Here is a 21,707-nt window from a genome sequence, read left to right on the forward strand (position 1 = left end):
CTGTGTCGGGCACCCATTTCTTGGTCTGTAGAATGGGGAGGGGACAAGATTACTGCATTCATTAGGTTCTGGGCATTTAGCAAACCTATCAAGTGCCTGTCCAATGACCTAGCACATCCTGTCAGGCACAGCAATTGCCTGAGGACCCCAACTTGGGGCTGACTTGGGGACTAAGTAGCTGCAGCTGCTGGTCCCAGCAGGAACTTGCCACGAGGGGTATAAAACCTCCAAATTCACTTTAAGGGGCACGACCACAGCTCTCTAAAGGTGATGAGATCCTTCAATAGACATTGTGAAGAAATAATTGACAAACAATGGTGACTGGTAAGATCTAGGAGGCAAAGAACACCCATGACATCAAACTTTAGAACTGGAATGACTAAGACAGCATCTTACATCTGTGTAGCACACTAAAATTAATCTGCAAAACATGTTCATCCTGGAAATAAAGAAATGGAACCTCTGATAGTAAACATTATCCCCTTGGAGGATGGTACAAAATGTTCTTTCGACTACCTAGTAGACAATTTAAAGGTACTGCTAGGTTCATGTTCTCCTGCTCAGCTATGGAACATGGCTGTTTATAGTTCCTCATACTTATACTGAATCGTCCATTCCTCCTTTGATCAAGCATGGATTGAACTGAGCTGGGTGACGAAGACTGCATGGGGCCCATTCTGGACCATGCAAACCCAGAAATCTGGAATTGAAATCTGGAAGAGTGTCAGCTGCAGGTCCTGGAAGACTCAGGGCTTAGAGAGACATTTGTGGGACTCTATGAAGAGACTATGTAAATATAACAGACTAAAGAGGGTGTAAGAGGAAGAGGAAAGGAGGGAAGAAAGGAGGAGGAGGAGGTGGTGGAGGAGAAGAAACTGGCAGATATGCAGAGAAAAGCAATGACAAGACACCACTTAAAACTACAGAGGAGGGAGTATCTGCCTTCATCTGGCTTACTTGACCAGTTCCCTGCTCGCTAGTGAGATCCAGCAGCTCTTCCTGCCTATAGTTCATACCAATACTCTATATCCTTCCTCACATGTCTCCTTTTGCTTAACCTAGTTTAAACTGGTATCTGTGTCTTGCAACAAAATTATCCCTGGCAAAGAAAATTCATCCTACTATCTCAAGGTGTCATGAACCGAAAGAGAACAGCCAATGAGAGAAGCTGACTTTAAGAGTAGATAACCAGGGAGAAGGGGTACAGTTTCAAACATATTTATGCATCTAAGTGTGTCATTGGAATTACAGGAGTGAAGCTAGGGCAGCAGTTGCAAACGTTGATTTAGTTGTCAGTAAGTAAAGATGATGGTAGAAATTCTCTTACCAGTGAGCATGGAGTAACAGAAGACAGAGACAGTTGCCAGGAAGGGGAAGAAAATGTGGTAGAAGTGGTCCAAGAGTTTACCAGACTTCCAGGAAAGATCCTTTAAAATGAGACACAAAAAGGAGAAAAGCCATGCTTACCCTGAGGCATTTTCTTTACCAAAGGAACAAAAAACACATCTCTTTTGAAATAAAAGGGCTTATAAAACAAATTTTATGAAAATGAATAGCTTCTTTTAATGAGGGCAAAAATAAGTAAATGTGGGTTAAATTTCAGCTGTTAAAAGTTAAAGCTTAAAATTTTATTTTGACCATAATCTTTCTATGTCAGTATCTGGAAACATCATCACATCTGCAATGGACCAATCTGTTCTCTCACGGAAGCTGAAGTTCATCTTTTTCCATGAACTCTTCCCAGGCAGTAACAGTAAAGTAGTGCAGTCTATGGTCTTAAACACGAAGAACATTTCAAGACTACCCCAAATAAACACATATATATGTTTGAGATGGGGTGTTACTATGTTGCCCAAACTAGTCTAGAACTCTGGGCTCTAGCAATCCTCCTACTTCAGCCCCCTGAGTAACTGGGATTACCAAATAGACATGTTTTTAATTGAATACTAATGTCTTAATTATACTTTCATGCACTATTTTTAAGTCTTATAATATGACAGTTAGGAACAGGTTTGACATGTCATTTGACAGGAATGTTACTGCATCAACAATATTCAGCATGTGCCTGCTATGTGGAGTGGGGCAAGAAAAAAATTAATCAGTTCTAAGAACCTCGAAGCAGGACTGTTTGATACTCAAGCTTCCAAATTTAGCACCATGCTGGAAGTGCATTTGTAGTTTTGATCCTTAAATAATAGTGCAAGAAACTCTCTAAAACTATTATTACACTTTACTTAAAGTCCTGGATCTATCTTTAAAAAATAATTTGTTTTCAGCAAGTCTCTAAGAACTGTGTGGAATTCAACTAAATCATGTAATTCTGGTCTGCTACATGTATGTTAGGGGAAATGTGTCCTCTTTTAAATACAAATATATTGAACTTGAGCTCAGGGACAGAACAGAAATTTTGTAAATAATATCAGTGTAGTTCTTTTATTTCAGAGGTTAAAAAAGAAGCTGTTTAAACCATAAAATAATCAATGAGTTAATCTTGTTTTATTATTATAGGAACAAAACCCACTGGCAACCTTTAACTATGTTAATTTTCAAACTTTCAAGTCCTTACTCAAACCACAAAGCCAGCAAACTAAAGGTAACCAAAGGGGCTGTTTGGTAAAGACAGAAATGAACTATGCCTTTTGAAGTGTTTCCAGGGAAATGTGTTTGGAATATTTAAGTCCCAAGTGAGTTACAAAGGTTATTCATTCACAAGTGAGATAAATTCATAGCTGTCAAATTGTCTGGATTCTCTGTGTGATCACCAGGGCTTCAAATCATTTATTTTTTTCCAGCAAAAGTTCAATATTTTCACAGCTTCAAATTTGATCGTACTTTATAATTTGGAAATAAAGAATTGCTCTCTTCCTCACCTGCTCACTGAAGCAATAAAAGGCTATGAGTATATTAAAGCATTTTTATCTCTTCCATTGTATTTTATTTCTTCAGTATAAAGTCAAATGTTTCTAAATTGGATGTTTCTACTAGTGAAATAACTGGATGTAATTAACAAAAAGTCTAGTTTTACCAAACATATGGGGTGGGGAATTATTGCAAATATAAATTTTATGATGTTTTCTATTTGACTGTACTTTCTGGAATAATTGAAAATAAAATAATAGTTCAAAAGCCTCCCTATGTAAGTTTTGCCTTTTTTTTTCTCTCTTTTAAGAACTATCAGAGGTAGTTCAGAAAGAGGAAGAATTTTATTTTAATTGCTTGGTAACACTAAAATCAGGAGTTAAAAGGAGGGTAAGAATCCTCAAGAAAGACAACAAGGTCGATAAGATACCTCCTAACAAAATACTTCAGAGGAGACAGGAATGAGCTGTGGCTACTGGCCTGGTTAACTTTAGATTCTTTTCAGCTCCAAACGTACGGGAGAGGAGACGGCTCCAGGGAACATTAACCAGGCCTGACCTCCTCTGCTCCCAGAGGAAAACAAGGAGCTCGGAGTGCTCTGAGGCAGAGTGATAAAGCCACATACTTATACATACACCTGTTTGGCAAAGAAAGCCAAAGAAAGCAGCTTATAAAAACTGCTCTGTAAGTCCAGACATTGCTGACTGTAGTGAGAAGAGAGAATCATTATCACTCACAATGTCTTACTGATGACCTATTAAGTAGAAAGCAAAATAAGATGTGATCCTTCCCTTCAAGCAACATGTAATATCTTGGGGGAGGCCAAGCATATATTAAAAAAAAAAAAAGCTTAGTTACACTTTATAACAGCAAATGTGAAGTAAAGGGGCACGCGCTAGAGTAACAATAATTGCTGGTGGAATTTGAAATGACCCTGAAGGAAGGAGAGCACTGAGCTAAGTGGAGAGGAGGGGAAGGAATTGTGGGCAAAGGAAAAGAAGCCATGAAGTTGTGCAGGTCAGGTTTGAGAAATTATGAATAGACCAGTTAGGTCGCAGCAGAGGACCCATGCAGAGACATAGTGTGATAGTGGGACAGAAGGTTGGGAAGTAGATAAATGCTAAATAAAAGAGAAGTTAAAGGGTTTGGGGCATTGTGCAGAGCCCCTGAAAGCCTTTACTAGAAAGATATCATATGTGAAGTCGCATTTTTATTTAATTATTTATGTATTTATTTGAAAGAAGGTCTCACTCTGTCACCCAGGCTGGAATGCAGTGGTGCTATCATAGCTTACTGCAGCCTCGAACTCCCGGGCTCAAAGTGATCCTCCTGCCTCAGCCTCCGAGTAGCTGGGGCCACAGGCGCACACCACCAAGCCGAGCTAATTTTTTTTATCTTTTGGTAGAGATGGACTCTCACTTTGTTACCCAGGATGGGATATTGTATTTTTGAAACTACTATTCTGGTATTAATCTATAGGATGGAGAGATAAGGAGACACATTAGAAGGTTATAATAGACATGAAATGATAATGATTTGGAGTTGAAGTGTGCTAGGAGATGATGGAGGAGACGAATGGCTAAAACTTATCAAGTTTTTAGCTGCGCTATTAATGTCAGACACGCTGCTAAGCATTGTAGGATACATGAATATGAAAGAAAGGACTTAAGACTAACAAAAGGTAACAGATAAGGTCAAGTCTAGGATCACTTTCTGAACAATGTCATCTTCTGCACACAAGAGAAATATCTTCTTTGATGAATGATGGAATATTTATCCAAATAAATCCAGCATTCAATTAGAGGCTCAATTAAAAGTTCAAGTCATATTCAATTTTCTGTTTGATAATCAAGCAAAATTAGATGTGATCTGAGATATAACAGACATAAATAATCATATATATCTAATATATATACAAGATTTTGTCCTGTAAAATAATTTACACAAGATTTTTAAAAGATCAAATATTGTTTTTTGATATATTTCCTAACACTGCCCAACTTTAGTTCAGGCGTCTCACACTTCACTAATATTTACGATCTTTCATTGTTTATAAATCAAATATTTTAATGACCTTAAAGAAGGTGGCTTTCAAGAGATCCAATTGTAAATCACTCTGTAAACTGAAAGGACTTTTTGTAATAGGGATTTACTTATATTCAGAAGTTTAAGTCTTACAATAAGGAAAGATCATCTGTCTGTACAGTCTCTTAAGTTCTTTGCTCAAGAAGCTGAGCGAATCTCAATCCAAACAAAAGTGAGAAAAAAAAAAAAAGAATGAACCCATCGTGTGGGCAACTTGAGTCTGATAGATTTATTAGCTCAAGGTGAGTAGAAATAGTATCTTATCTGAAGGCAAGATCACATTTAAAGGGTTGCTTTTAATTTGTAGTTCAAGAATATTATAAAATATTTTTAAAACACAATTATTAACTTTAATTTTTTTCAGGAAATGGGAATGATTATCACTGGACCCAATTTTAAAATATAATTATGAAAATAATTATGAAAAATCATACAATAATGCATATATGATCAAGAAATATCCAAACTAGGTATACTATAAGATACAGTGGACTTGAAGAGTAAAAGTGGGCAGTAAATAACTTATTACTAAAGGAATATGAATAATGGCATAAGTAGAATATATATCTTTTTTTTTTTTTGAGATGGAGTTTCACTCTTGTTGCCCAGGCTGGAGTACAATGGTGCGATCTTGGCTCATTGCAACCTCCACCTCCCAGGTTCAAATGATTCTCCTGCCTCAGCCTCCCAAGTAGCTGGGATTACAGGTGTGTGCCACCACGTGGTTTCATGGTTTCACAATGTTGGTCAGGTTGGTCTTGAACTCCTGACCTCAGGCGATCCGCCCACCTCGGCATCCCAAAATGCTGGGATTTACAGGCATGAGGCACGGCGTCAGCTCCATGTGATTTCTTTAACTTCTTAAACCTCAGTTCCTTCTCTTTAAACTACACAGATAAAATGCAACAACTTTTTTTGTTGTTGTTGTTAAAAAAAAATTAAAAAATAAAGATAATGCATTTAAGCACTTAGTGCAGAATTGGGCCCACAATAAGAAATTAATAAATGAGTTATTATTATTATTATCATATAGAATTAGTTAATAAGTATCTGCAGTTTCCCATGAAATTACCTGTCAGGAGCAAATTAGCTCCTTCTTATTGAATTTTTACTTTTAACATACCCCATCTGCTATCATAAAATAGTTTGAGGAAGCTTACAATTAAAGATATGCGTTCAATACTGTCGTAAAAATATAGATTTAAAAAATTTCACCTACAGTGTAGGAAATGGAAGTTGGTGTGATTACTATATTTGAACCCTTCCTGTGTTTCCTGACTGCAAGAGAAGGAACTAAAAATATTAAGTTGTACAAGTCATATTTTTTAAGATAGTTATTCAGGAAGAACAATCAAAATGTAATATATTTGGATAGCACTTTCTAAAATGTTTCTCCCTACAATGTTTCACATGTTTTTTCCAAAACTTCTGTGAGTCTGCTGACCAGCTATGACATATATCTGTGACCAATTTTATATATGAGGAAATTAAGGCCCAGGAAGGTCACAGAGATAAGAAGAAACAGAGCTAAGACTTGAATCCAAGTTTGGAGAAAATCATACACATGAAAATTAACATAGCTCTGAGCTCCCTGTAAGTAAAGACAAAAATGGGTGTGGGGTGAGGGCAAGCCTCCTGTTATCTGATAAAATATCTAATAAAAGGAAGCCTGTTTCGGGCTAGAGATACCAGCTTTTTCCTTCCACTAAAACTAACAGAAATTAGTAACACAGATATATATTCAAGAGGCTTTCGACCACAAAAGTGAACTGTGATTTTAGTAGAAGTCTTCAACAAATTGCAGACATGTTTATGTTTTTTATATGTCTCTGTATTATATAGCCTAAGGGAGTAATTTTAAATTGGTTCTGTGAAGGAATTACTTTTAAACAGCAGATGGTAGGAGCAATACTTTCTAGGTAAATGCTATTCTATCAAGAAAGATTTATTGAGAGCCTACTATGTGCCAGTATCTATGCTAGATAGTGAGTATACAGAGATGAAAGTTATGATGCCTGCCCTCCAAGGTCTAACAGTCCAGTGGTGACATTCAACTGCGATAAAACACTCTGCTCGTGATGGAGAGCTGTGCAAACGCGGAGGCAGTAGTGAATGACAGACCAGCTAAATGTGCAAGATGGCCTCAGAAAGTCAAGGACTTGAAACTTCAGAAGACATTTGCCAAGTGAACAAGAGCAGGGCAGGTTTTGCAAACAAGAAAAGGCATGTGCAAGGGAACAGAGGCAAGAGGTGTAAGGGGGTGCAAGGGCTTCCTAGAGACTAATGAGTTCAGTGTTCCTTGAACTTTAATAAGACAGAAGGTAGGTGGTGGAAGAGAGGTTGAAGAAACACACGGTGGCCAGATGGGGCTGCTTATGCCTTGCAAGGTATGTAGTTTGCCCGTTGAGTAACTGCAACTCACCAATGTCTATTGCACAGGGAATGGACATGCTCTGATGAGGATCCCAAGTATTATGTCAGTCCACTAGATGACCAGTCTGCCAATGTGTTAAATTTTCAGATTTTACCAATTTGCCAAAATCATGTTCCTTATATCTATTTATAAAGTTTACAGAGGTTTATGACTTGCCAATTGACTTGTTTTCATTTGGAGTTTGTAATATAGCATTTCAAAGAATGTGCAGTTTGCATCTGATGCTGGGATAGACAAAAATTAGGCAAATTAGGAGCTATGCTAGGGAGAATAGGCCTTTGCCAGGAAAAGAGAGAAGGATGCATGGCCCATGATGCCAATCCTGGAGAGGACGTTTCCTGAGGAAGTTGACTTGGGGGAGGTTGAGGCTGAGACCACTACAGATTCAGGGGCAGAAAGAGAGATTATGGAACCGTGAGAGGACGTTGGGGAGAAGAAATTGGACAAACGGAGGATCAGAGAACAAGGCTAGAATCAGCAAAGGAAAATAAAAGAATGGAGGAGAGAGGACAGGGTTAGGGAAATGTCTGAGGGCCATGGCATCCCGCAGCCCCCAGGGACCTACAATCTATACCAAACAACTGAGGTAAACATCTTTGTGGTAAATGGTATATTTGGCAAATTAGACATTCATGAATTTCATTTCCAGTAAATTGACTTTTGGCTAATTGATTTTTTTTTCTCCAAAAGGACAGGTACCAGTATAGAATATTCAAGAACAGGAGATTTCTAAGACTATAAATGGAAAGAGAAAGTAGAGTCAAAAGAGTTTTTGTTTTTCAAGTGGGAAATGAATACATTCATGCGTGAGGAGAAACAGTTAAAAATCGAACATACCAAAAAGAGAAAGAAGCCAGGGGTGGTGGCTCACACCTGTAATCCCAGGACTTTGGGAGGCAGAAGCAGGCACATCACTTGAGGTCAAGAGTTCGAGACCAGCCTGGGCAACAGGACAAAACCCCATCTCTACTAAAAATACAGAAATAGCCAAGCGTGGTGGTGCATGCCCATAATCCCAGCTACTCGGGAGGCTGAAGCATGAGAATAGCTTTAACTCGGGAGGCAGAGGTTGCAGCGAGCTGAGATTGCACTGCTGCACTCCAGCCTGCGTGACAGAGCAAGACACTGTCTCAAAAAAAAAAAAAAAGAGAGAGAGAATATTTTTGTAGCAAGATATTCCAGTTATTATTGCTATAGAGAAAGCTTTCCCAAAACCTAGTGGCTTAATAAATGATAACATTTATTTTGTTCACAAAGCTATAATTTGGCCAAGGCTTGGCAGTGACAGCTCAACCCCGCTCCACCCAGGGTCAGCTGGAATGGCTCAAAGGTGAGGGACTAAAATTACTGAAGACCCATTCACTCGTGTCTCACAGTTGATGCTGGCACTTGTCTGAGGGTCTTAGTTTTTTTCCACATGGTTTTCTCCATGTGACCTCTCTGTGTGGGCTAGAATGCTTCCTCTCCCATTGTGGTTGAGTTGAAAGACAAACATCTAGAAGGAAAGAACCAGGTAGAAGCTAAACATACGCCTTTCTAACCTAGTTTCACCAGTAATACAATGTCACTTCTACTGTATTCACAGGACTATCCAGATTCAAGAAGAGGAAACACAGATGCCATCTGTGATGGTTAGCATTATGTGTCAACTTGATTGGATTGAAGGATGCTTAAATAGCTGGTAAAGTATTGTTTCTGGGTGTGTCTATGAGGGCGTTGCCAGAGGAGATTGACATTTGAGTCCGTGGACTGGGAGAGGAAGACACACCCTCAGTATGGGTGGGCACCATCCAATCGGCTGCCAGACCAGCTAAAACAAAGCAGATGGAAGAAGGTGGGATAAGCCGGCTTGCTGAGTTTTCTGGCTTCCATCTTTCTCCCCTGCTGGATGTTTCTTGCCCTTGGACATCAGACTCCAGATTCTTCGGCCTTTGGACTCTTGGACTCACTCTAGTGGTTTGCCTGGGACTCTCAGGCCTTCGGCTACAGATTGAAGGCTACACTGTCGACTTCTTTACTTTTGAGGCTCTTGGACTCGGAATGAGCCACTGCTGGCTTTCTACCTCCTCAGCTTGCAGATGGCTTATCATGGGACTTCACCTTGTGATCGTGTGAGTTAATTCTTAATAAACTCCCTTTCATATATACACCTACCCTATTAGTTCTGTCCTTCTGCAGAACCCTAATACACCATCCTTTAATAGAAGAATATCAATATCATATTATAAAAAGAATACAAGAATACAAAATAATATATATTCCAAATTGTTGTATTCTTTATATACATCACACACATATATCACACATATATGTATGTGTGTGTATGTATTTCACCGTTTTAGACAAATACGATCTGTTACCCACACTCACTGAAGTGGCTTAAAAAAAATAGCTCCAGAACAGAGATGAAACAGCCTTGCATTGGCAAGAGGATAGTTTTTCTGTTAAGGAGGGGCTAGGCCAGGAATTCAGCTGACTGTGAGCCAATTTAAAGAGAACAAGGAGAACCAAGAAAGCTACGCAAGCCAGGTTTAGGCCTTTCTTTCCCCCCATCTAAGTTTCAGATGGTATCTTAGTCCTGCAACTCTCCTCCTTTACCTTAAATTCAAGTTCAGGAAATTATAATTTGTTGCATTTTGATGAAAGTTTCCATCACACTTTAAAATATTAATATTTGACCCTGAAGTCTTCCTTTTTATACTATAATTATTAGCAGGTATAAAGGAAGTCCCAGCATAGGTATTTGGAGGATCTAATTTTCACCATTCCATACTCTTCATGGGGAAGAAACAATAAGAGGTTAGAAACTGAGTCAAAAGAACAGAAAATGCAATAGAAGTTTTATTTTAATTATAGTCTGCCCTGGTCTTTCTCCAGTATCTCCAGTTATCACTATCTGTTGTAGTCTCCCTGAGGTGTGAAATACTTGCCACATCTTTCCAGAAATGAAGAAGAACCATCCTTAAATAATTGCATATTTAATAATGCCTAATGCTTACCACTAAAGTAATGTCAGAATTTACAAATTGCTCACAAGTAGTAACACTGATCTCATTTTCTTTTTCTTTAATGTCTATTGTTCTCACCTTGGAAATTATAAAGAATGTTTTCTAGGGTTAATGATTTCTGGAACATCTCATTTATTTCAGACACATTAGAGTTAGTATCTATTTATTTCTTTACCCCTAGGTCCAAAGGAAATTAAATGTTGTAAAAAAGGTAGATAGAATAAGGAGAAATATTATTTTCTATATCCAATAAGCTCAGAGACAAGAACAACCTTTTCTTAACCTGTTGTGGAAGGTCACGGCAAGTAGCCTTGCTAATGGGCAAATTGTTGAACTTTTAGGAAAGGTTTAAAAGCACCGAGGTTTGGAGGGTTGAACTTCCGGAGACCATATAGATCTGCTGGCAGAATTTCTCAGGAGAGTGTGAATGTTAAAAGAGGATTTACGGATGTGACAAGCAGAGCACTTAGAGGGAACCCAAGGGTTTGATGCAACATTTGGCTACTAGAACACCTAGGAGAAGTCTGTACATGATCCTTTTCCATCCTAAGAGGAAAGTTTATTCTACATCAAAAAAGATTAGCAAAATCATTATATCATCTACAAATCTGCTGTGGCTGTCAGTCCCTTTTTTTTCCTGTTATATCAGAGAAAGTATCTCTTCTCAAGATCAGTAATCGTTCCCTCTGAATGAGATCCAGATCCCTTTCTTTCTCATCTTATTAGACATTATTCATCAGCTCTCTTTCTTGTATCTTCAACTTCTCCGTCTAGACCAACTCATTCTTACCAGAGCACCAATGGGTTCTAATGTTCTCACATCTTTAAAAACATCATTCTCCTTTGACCTCCTATCTCCCCATCCTCTTCCAATTGCCACTCCTTTGCTCTCTCCCTGTCATACTCAAACTTCTTGAAAATATTGCCTCCAAACCCTGCATCAAAATTCTTACCTCCTATTCACTCTTCAAACTCCCTGATACTATTTCCATTCCTAAAATCACACTGAAATTAATATTGTCAAGGAGGGCACAACTTTCACCTTGCAAATCTAATTGACTTCTTCTATCCTCATTCTTCTTAAACTCTCACTAGCAGTCAACAAAACTGGCACTCAATCCTCTTTGAAACGTGGCTGCCAGTACTTCCTAGTATCTTTAGCCAGCTTCTTCTACTCTCCTGACTTCCAAAAGTTGAAGTTCTTCTGGGAACTGTGTGGGACATCTTCCTGTATACACTCTTTTTTAGGTGATTAAAACTTTCAGTACCATCATTGGGTCAGCAACATCTAAAACTTCCATCTCCAGCTTAGACCATTCTGAGGATCCCAAACTCACATACCCAATGGTTTATTTAATATCCCTCCTTCTCTGATTGGATGTCTCATAAACAATCTAAATTTAATGTGCCCCAAGCTCAAATTCTATACATTCCCTGCCTCCAAAATGCTCACTTCTTAGTCTTTCCTGTCTCTGAAAATGGTACCATGATCTATTCAGTGTCCACAAACAAGTGTTTGATATTTCCCTCTCTTTCAAACCCACAGCTAATCTATACTCAAGCCCTGTCTGTTCAAACTACATACATGTCTTGGATCACTCCATTGCTCTAGATTCTTTTCTAATTGAAAAAGAAATCACAGAAAATGTTGAACACATTCTCTTCTTTTTCCTATGTACTTTGAATTCCTTGGGAGAAGTCCAGTCTATTTTAAATAAATGATATAAATAAATAAGTTCAATGCAGCATATTAACCTTGAAGTTTTGGTTATCAGTGCTTTTCTCTATGGGGAACTCATATGCTGTTTCAAACTTCAAAGCTGATTTTTGAGAGGAAGATATATTTTCTCATAGAACCCCAAGAGACTTGTATCAGAAATGAAGAAATGATTTCAGTTTTTAAAAGTTTCTTATATGGTGTCTTCAAAAAATAAATTTAGTTTTTTGTTCAAAAGATGTCTGAATGTTACTTCATTCTACACAACATAAAATTATATATTACCCTTCACCTCCTGAAACTTTCTGCTGGATAAAATTAAGAGTCATTTACTTGTCCCAAAGTAAAAGCAAGCCCTATGGGTCAAATTCCATCCACCTCTTCCCCTACGGAGGGTGAAGAGATTTTCAAAGAAGGAAAGAAGGGAATGAAGGAAGAAAGGAAGGGGGGAAGAGAAAAGGAGAGGGAAGGAAGAGGAAGGAAGGAAGGAAGGGAGGGAGAGAGGGGAAAAAGGAAAAAAAGAAAAGTTTTATCTAATTAGCTAACCTCAAAAGCTAATAAGATCTTATTTCTTGTCAGTAAGAAATTTGAGAAATGGGATTTAAAAAGAAATAGCTAAGTTCATCTGCCACCATTAGGCACCTGAAATGAAAATGAAAGATTTGACTAATTTATTCAAGTCAAAAAATAAGGATCGCATTCTGCTTCCAAAGCACCATTGTGCTATGAACTGTACAATTCAAGTTCATTGCATGATGTAGAAGTGATCAGATTGAATTGTCTTCATTGTATGCCCTTAATCATAAAGAGTTTGTGTGCCTTTGAAAGAAGAGGAGTTTAGAATAACAAGAGCATGGAGACTTCTTTTATTTTAATGCATTCAGATGACTGAGTCATAGAAACTTGTTGAAGATATTTATTGAGCTGCTACCTCACATGAAGGACTTTTTGGAATTAATAGGCTCTGAGAGACCCAACTTGTCAGACCCCCAGTGGCTCAGAAGATTGTACATCTTTGTGAATATGACAAGACGTCCAAGCACCCTGAACCTGAGACTGCAGGGGAACAAGAAGCATTGCTGATTTTTTCAACGCACGAGTATGCAGACTCCATGTGGACATGTGGACTGAGCAGATGGCAGCTGAGGATGGCACTCGCTTCCCATCCCTGAACATTCAGAGCTCAAAATATCCAAAAATTCTGAAGAATTACAGAATTGATGAAAATGACACCATAATTTTAGAAGAGATTCATGGAGTGTAATAAATACAGATCATGCTAATGTTTGTGGTTATCTAGAGATAACATCCAAACAAGCAAATGTCCACTCTATCACAGCATCGCTCAACCCCACAAGAAAAAAATAGGGTGGATTGTGCCCACCTAGAAGATTAAGTATCCCTGGAAATGTAACTTAACTGATATTTAAATCCATTTGATCTCTTTGAAATATTTGGCTCTGAAAGTATTTTTCTTGCTGTAGTGATTCTGCTGGTGTACTAGCCAGACCCCTTGGCAAGGACTGGTGTGCTCATCCCCTAGTTGGTGTTGTTGTTGACTATTAATGGCATGGAACTAAAACCTTTTCCAAGTAATTGCCCTCAGCCGAGCAAGAGCTGCCTAACCTAGGAGGTTATGCCCCCCCTACCCACACTCCTGGGGACAGATCACAGCTAATGACTTCCTGGGGGCGGAGATGGGCTTGTTTCAAGGAACAACTTAATATCACAATTCATGCCCTACACAATTCCTCAGGGAATAGACTAAAGCTAGACTTCATCCAAAACTGCATCTTAGTTTAAGTGCCTTCCACTCCCTGTCCCATCCCTCACTCCTTTCCTCCTAAGAAAATAAATAATACTCGCAAGAATTTGTCTCAAGACCTGCTTTTAGAAAATATGAACTAAAACAGTTGGTGCTAGGAGTGGTCCTAGGAAACAGTTTTAAGGTTAAGATGCTGAAATTGAATTATTTGCCAGCCAGCTGGACAAAGGGCCCATTACTTGTGGTAGTCAGAGTACTGATGATCCCTGGCAGGTTATAAATAAATTATACTTGTAATGAACTGGGACAGAATATAAGCAAGAGGAAAAACACTGGCTTATACAACATTTCTGGAGTTTGAGGGGAACAAAGGAAATGATCATTATAAGGGTTGTGGAATTAGGAGGCTATTGCCATAGAAGCTTTGAAAAAGGAGAAGGGCAGGATCAGGGCAATCAATCACCAATTCAAAGCAAACTGTTAAAGTGAGAGGACCCCTTTAGAGACATTTAAAGAAACATTCATATGAGATGTCCCAGTGCTAGGGTAAATCCACACATTGTTAAGCTATTGTCTGAAGTTACCTAAACCATCAGGACAATCTACAGGCTATCACTCTGCCCTATTATATTGATGACATCCTGTTATTTATACCTATGAACAAGAAGTGTCAGGTACTTTTTTTTTTTTTCTTTTTTTGAGACAGTCTCACTCTGTCGCCCAGGCTGGAGTGCAGTGGCGTGATCTCGGCTCACTGCAAGCTCCACCTCCCGGGTTCACGCCATTCTCCTGCCTCAGCCTCCCGAGGAGCTGGGACTACAGGCGCCTGCCACCATGCCTGGCTAATTTTTTGTATTTTTAGTACAGACAGGGTTTCACCGTATTAGCCAGGATGGTCTCGATCTCCTGACCTCATGATTCGCCCGCCTCGGCCTCCCAAAGTGCTGGGATTACAGGTGTGAGCCACCGCACCCGGCCAAAGTGTCAAGTACTTTGGATACCTTGGTAAAACACACCAGACAGTGGGAGATAAATACAACACGATTCTGAAGCCTGACTCATTAATGAAATTTTTAGGAGTTTGGTGATCTGAGGCATGCCACGACATTTTTTCTCCTAAACGGCAAAATTATTGCACCTTGTACCTCATATCTTAATAAAGATACACACCTAGTAGACGTGACTAGATTCTGGAGGGGTAGCATATCCACACTTGAATTAATGTTCTGACCCAGTCATGGGGTGAGGGGAGATACAGAAGGCAGGTACTTTTTGAGTGGAACCCAGATGAAGAAAAGAGTATTAAATCCAATGCAGGCTATGATACAAGTAGCCTTACTATTTGGGCCACATGACTTAGCAGAGTCCAGGTACTAGAAGAATTTGTGCTAGTAAAAGGTATCATTTGGTATCTGTACCAAGCCCCAAAAGTAGGTTCACATGAAGATTCCTGGAGTTCTAAAGCAAGATGAAATCATTTCCAGCAAAGAACTATACACAATGTATGAAGGAGTTCTTGCCATACTGTCAGGCCTTGGTAAAGAAAAAATATCTCACTACAAGATATCAAATCACCATGTAGCTATAACTACCCAAAATAAGCTGTGTATGTCAAATACACCAAGTCATGTGGTTGAGTGGGATGAGAAGCACCAGGATCAGGCTCAAGCAGGTTCAAAGGTCATAACTAAGATGCACAAGGAGATACACAGATCCTTATATCACTCACCACTGTGACAGTGATGCCACTTGTTCAGATCACAGCTATTCTCCAATGGGGAGTTCCCTGTAATAGCTGACAGAGGAAGAAATAACCTGAACTTGATTCACAGGTGAGCCAGCCCAGTACATGGGTGCAATCGCAAAATGGATTGCTGCCACAACTACAAAGTGGCTGTGAAAGACGATGGTGAAGGGAAATTCTCCCAGTGGACAGAACTTCAAGTGTGCACCTGATCTTCTACTTTGTGTTGAGAGAAAAGTAACCCAAGATAAAGATATACATAAACTCAATAGCAATGATGAATGGCTTAGCTGGTTCAGCAGAGACCTGGGAGGATCAAGATGAAATATTTGGGACAAGGAGATTTGGGAGGAGCCATGTGGGAGAACTTATAGGAATAGGCTTAAAATGTGAAGAACTTTGTATCATATATTATTGCACACTAGAGAGCAAATACTGCACAAGAGGCACTAAATAATCAAATGGAAAGGTTATGCAAGGAAAAAAGACAGAAAGAAGAAAAGAACAGTGATGCCTTAGCCAGTTGTTATCAGCCAAACTCCTTTAGTCAGCCTAATAGTTGCACAATGGGCTTATGGAGAGACTAGTCATGGTGACAGAGATGGAGGCAATGCACAGACTCTCTTTAATCAAGGCTGATCTAGCTTCTGCTGCTGCTGAATGTCTGATCTGCTGGCAGCAGAGACCAATGTTAGGCTTCTAATACAGTACCACTCCTTCAGGGCACTTCTTTCTGCTCCCTTCATTCTGTTACACTCCTACCCCAAACTAAATGCCATATGGTATGGATGCTGGTTATTTCAAAACATGTTTTCAACACCTAGAACAAGCTACCTGATGTTTTAAAAGTAATTATTTATCACATATAAGGGAGTTTCAATAAAGCTAGCAGGGATTTCTTGGCAAAAATGTTACAGGCCAGGAGAGATGATGTATTCAAAGTGCTTAAGAAAAAAAAAAAAAACTGCCAACCAAGAATATTTTACTTGGTAAAGCCATATATCAGAAATGAAGAAAAAATAAACACTTTCCCAGAAAAATAAAAGCTGAAGGAGTTCATCACTACCAGGCCAGTCTTACAAAAAGTGCTGAAAGGAGTTCTTCAAGCTGAAAGAAAAGAATACTAATCAGTAACATGAAAACATATGAAAGTATAAAACTCACCAGTGAAAGTAAATATACAGTCAAATTCAGAATACTCATACTGTAGTGGTGACCTATAAATCACTTTTATTTTTACTAGGAAGGTTGAAATACAAAACTGTTAAAAATAATAATAGCTATAATAAGTTAAGAAATACACAATATAAAAAATATTAATTGTGTTATAAAATGTGAGGATAAAAGTGTGGAGGTTTTTCATATGATCGAAGTTAAGTTGTTATAAATTTAAAATATCCTGTTATAACAATAACATGTTTTATATAAGCTTCATGTTAACCATAAAGCAAAAACCTATAGCAGACACACGAAAGATAAAAAGGAATCAAAACATACCTCCAGAGAAAGTCACCTAATCACAAAGGAAGACAGCAAAAGAGGAAGAAAATAAACAAAGGATCTATAAAACAACCAGAAAACAATTAATAAAATGACAGCGGCAAGTCCTTACCTATCAATAATTACCCTGAATGTAAATGGATTAAATTATCCAATGAAAGACATAGAATGGCTGAATGGACTTAAAAAAAAAAAAAAAAAAAAAAGAGGAAAACAAGCCCCAACTATATACTTCCTGCAAGAGTTTCATTTCACCTTCAAGGACACACAGAGATTGAAAGTAAAAGAATGGAAAGATATCCCACACAAATGAAAACCAAAAGAAAGCAGGAATGGCTATACTTATTTTAGATAAAATAGACTTTAAGTCAAAAACTGTAAAACAAGACAAAGAAGGTCATTATATAATGATAAAGGGATCAATTCAGCAAGAGGATATAACAATTGTGAATATATATGCACCCAACATCGGAGCACCTAAATATATAAAGCAAATATTAATAGATCTGAAGAGAGACATAGACTGCAATACAGTAATAGGAGGGGAATTCAATACTCGACTTTCAACAATAAACAGATCATCCAGACAGAAAATCAATAAGGAAATATTGGACTTGAACTATACTTTAGACCAAATAGACCTAACAGACATATAGGGAACATTTCATCCAACAGCAGCAGAATTCACATTATTCTCAAGTGTACATAGAACATACTCCAGGATAGATATGGTAGGCCACAAAACAAGTCTTAACAATTTAAGAAAATTAAAATCATATCAAGTATCTTTTCTGGACACAATGGCATGAAATAAAATTTTAGGAAAATTCACAAATAGATAGAAATAAACACTATACTCCTAAACAACCAATGGGTAGAAATTCAAAAGAAAATTTAAAATATCTTGAAATAAACAAAAATGGAAACACAACATACCAAAGCTTATGGGATACAGCAAAAGCAGTTATTACAGGAAAGTTTCTAGCTCTAAATGCCTGCATCAAAAAAGAAGAAAGATCTCAAATAAACAACCTGATATTACACTTTAAGCAATTAGAAAGAGAACAAACTAAGCCAAAGTTAGTACAAGGAAGAAAATAATAAAGATTAGAGCAGAAATAAATGAAATAGAGACTGAAAAACATAAGAAAAGATTCATGAAACTGAGTTGCTTTTTTGCAAATATAAAAAAAGTCAATAAACTCCTAACTAGACTTAGAGAAGACTGAAATCAGAAATGAAAGAGGAAACATTACAACTTATACCCCAGAAATACAAAGGATCATAAGAGACCACTATGAATAATTATAGGCCAACAAATTGGATAATCTAGAAAAAATGGATTAATTTCTACACATACCAAAGCTAAACATGAAGAAATGAAAAATATGAACAGACCAATAATAAGTGACAAAGACTGAGTCAGAAATAAAAGTCTCCCATCAAAGATACACTCAGGACCTGATGGCTTCACTGCTCAGTTCTACCAAACATTTAAATAACTAATACCAATCCTCCTCAAACTCTTCTAAGAAATTGAAGAGGAGGGAATACTTCCAAACTCGTTTCATGAGATCAGTATTACCATGATACCAAAGCCAGATAAGGACACCATAAGAAAATAAAATTATAGGCCAATATCCTTGATGAAAGTGGATGCAAAAATTCAACAAAATACTAAAAGAACATTAAAATAGTAACAATATTAAAAGGATCATTCATCATAATCAAGTGGGATTTATCCCTGGATACAAGGATGATGCAACATTTGCAAATCAATGTTATGTACTATGGTACACCACAATAACAGAAAGAAGGGGAAAAGAATATGATTATCTCCATAGATGCAAAAAAGGCATTTGTCAACATTTAACATCCTTTCATGAAAAAAATTCTCAAGGTAGTTGGAGAACAAACATACCTCAATACAATAAAAGCCATGCATGACAAGCCCACTGCTAACATACACTAAAGGCTGAAAAGTTGCAAGGTTTTCCTCTAAGATCAGGAACTGATATGGTTTTGTTGTGTCGCCACCCAAAATCTCATCTTGAACTGTAATCCCATAATCCCCACAGGTCAAGGGCAGGACCAGGTGGAGATAATCAGATCATAAGGGCAGTTTCCCCCATTCTATTCTTGTGATAGTGGTGAGTCTCATGAGATCTTATGGTTTTATAAGCACCTGGTATTTCCCCTGTTTGCACTCATTCTCTCTCCTGCTGCCCTGTGAAGAGGTGACTTCCGCCATGATTGTAAGTTTCTGGAGTCCTCCCCAGCCCTGCAAAACTGTAAATCAATTAAACCTCTTTTCTTTATAAATTACTCAATCCCAAGTATTTCTTCATAGCAGCATGAGGATGGACTAATACAGGAACAAAACGAGGATGCCCACTCTCACCACATCTATTCAACATAGTATGGGAAGTCATAGGGAAATTAGTCAAGAGAAAGAAAGAAAAGGTATCCAAATCAGAAAGAAAGAAGTTAAATTGTCTCTCTTTGTAGACCACATGATCTTATATATAGAAAACCCTAAAGACTCCACCAGAAAACAGAATAAATTTAGTAAAGTTTCATAATACAAAATCAACATTAAAAAATCAGTAGCATTTCTATTTACTAACAATAAACTCTCTGAAATAGAAACCAAGAAAACAATCCCATTTACAATAACTATTTATAATAGCTACCAAAAAAACTAAATATTTAGGAATAAAATCAATCAAGGAAGTGAAAGATCTGTACACTGAAAACTATAAAACACTGATGAAAGAAATTAAAGAAGACACAAATAAACAGAATGATATCCTGTGTTCATGGATTGGAAAAATATTGTTAGAATGTTTATACCACCCAAAGAAATCTACAGATTCAATGTAATCCCTATCAAAATCCTGATATGTTTCATATGGACAAAATAATCCTACAACTTGTATGAAACCACAAAAGACAATAAATAGCCAAAGCAATCTTGAGCAAAAAGAACAAAGCCAGAACCATCACATTATCTGATTTCAAAATCTACTACAAAGCTCTAATAATCAAAACAGCATGGTGCTGGCATAAAAACAGATCCATAGACCAATGGGACTGAATAGATAGTTCAGAATTACATAAACCCATGCATTTAGAATCCATTGATTTTTTATAAACATGCCAAGAACACACAATGGAGAGAGGAAAATCTCTTTAATAAATGCTACTGGGAAAACCAGATATCCACATGCAGAAAAATGAAATTAAACCCTTAGCTTACCCCAAGTACAAAAAGCAACTCAAAATGGATTAAACATGCAAATGTAAGACCTGAAACTCGAAAATGACTGGAAGAAATATAGGGGAGAAGCTCCACAACATTAGTCTGAACAATAATTTTTTCTACATGACCCCAAAAACACAGGCAACAAAAGCAAAAATAGACAAATAGAATTACATCTAATAAACTTCTGCACAACCAGGGACACAAACAACAGAATGAACAGAAACCCTACAGAATGGGAGAAAATACTTGTTAACTATATACCTAAAATTGGTATTAATATCCAAATACAAAGGGTCCCCAACTTATGATAGCTTGACTTACCATTGTTCAGCTTTACAATGGTGTGAAAGCAATAGGCATTCAGTAAAAAAAATACTTCTAGTACCCTTACAATCAGTCTATTTTTCACTTTCGGTACAGTATTCAATAATTTATGAGATATTCCATATGTTATTATAAAATAGGCTTTGTGTTAGATGACTTTGCCCAACTGTAAGCTAATGTAAGTGTTCTGAGCATGTTTAAGGTAGGCTAGGCTAAGCTATGGTGTTTGGTAGGTTAGGTGCATTAAATGTATTTTCAACTTAGGACCCAGTGGGTTTACTGTCACATAACTCCATTTAAGTCAAGGAGCATGTATGTGTAAGGAACTCAAACAATTTAATAGCAAACAAACAAACACCATGATTGAAAAACGGGCAAAAAACCTGAATGGGCATTTCTCAAAAGAAGACATACAAGCAGCCAACACACACGTGAAAAAATGCTCAACATCTCTAATTATCAGAGAAATGCAAATTAAAATTACAATGAGATATCATCTCACACTTGCTAGAATGGCTTTATCAAAAAAGGAAAGATAAGTGTTGGTCAGGATGTGGAGAAAAAAGAACACTTGTACATTATTGATGGAAATGTAAATTCTTATAGCCTTTAAGGAAAAGAGTATCGGAAGTCCTCCAAAAATTAATAAAAGAGCTACATTATGATCCAGCAATCTTACTACCAGGTACATATTCAAAGAGATGAAACCAGTATATCAAAGAGATAGTTGTACTCTCATGCTCATTGCAGAATTAGTTACAATAGCCAAGATACGGAATCAACCTAAATGTCCATCAACAAAAAAATAGATAAAGAAAATACGGCATATATACAAAATGGAATACTATTCAGCACACACACAAAAAAGGAAATCCTAACATTTGTGACAGGATTTTGGATGAACCCAGAGGACATTATGTTAAACGAAATAAGCCAGAAAGACAATTACCATATGATCTCCACTTATGTGTGGAATCTTAAAGGTCAAACTCACAGAAGCAGAGAG

The 21,707-nt window shown here is 37.5% G+C and overlaps 1 non-coding gene across 1 annotated transcript; it reads right to left on the reverse strand.

The window, feature by feature from the left end:
* Window positions 1-214: 214 nt before the first annotated feature.
* Window positions 215-324, reverse strand: LOC115930471 (small nucleolar RNA SNORA68). Its single transcript, XR_004067107.3, has one exon. It is a non-coding gene; the product is annotated as a small nucleolar RNA SNORA68 (small nucleolar RNA).
* Window positions 325-21,707: the final 21,383 nt, after the last annotated feature.

Source organism: Gorilla gorilla, chromosome 14 (assembly GCF_029281585.2).
Source record: "Gorilla gorilla gorilla isolate KB3781 chromosome 14, NHGRI_mGorGor1-v2.1_pri, whole genome shotgun sequence".
NCBI lineage: Eukaryota > Metazoa > Chordata > Mammalia > Primates > Hominidae > Gorilla > Gorilla gorilla.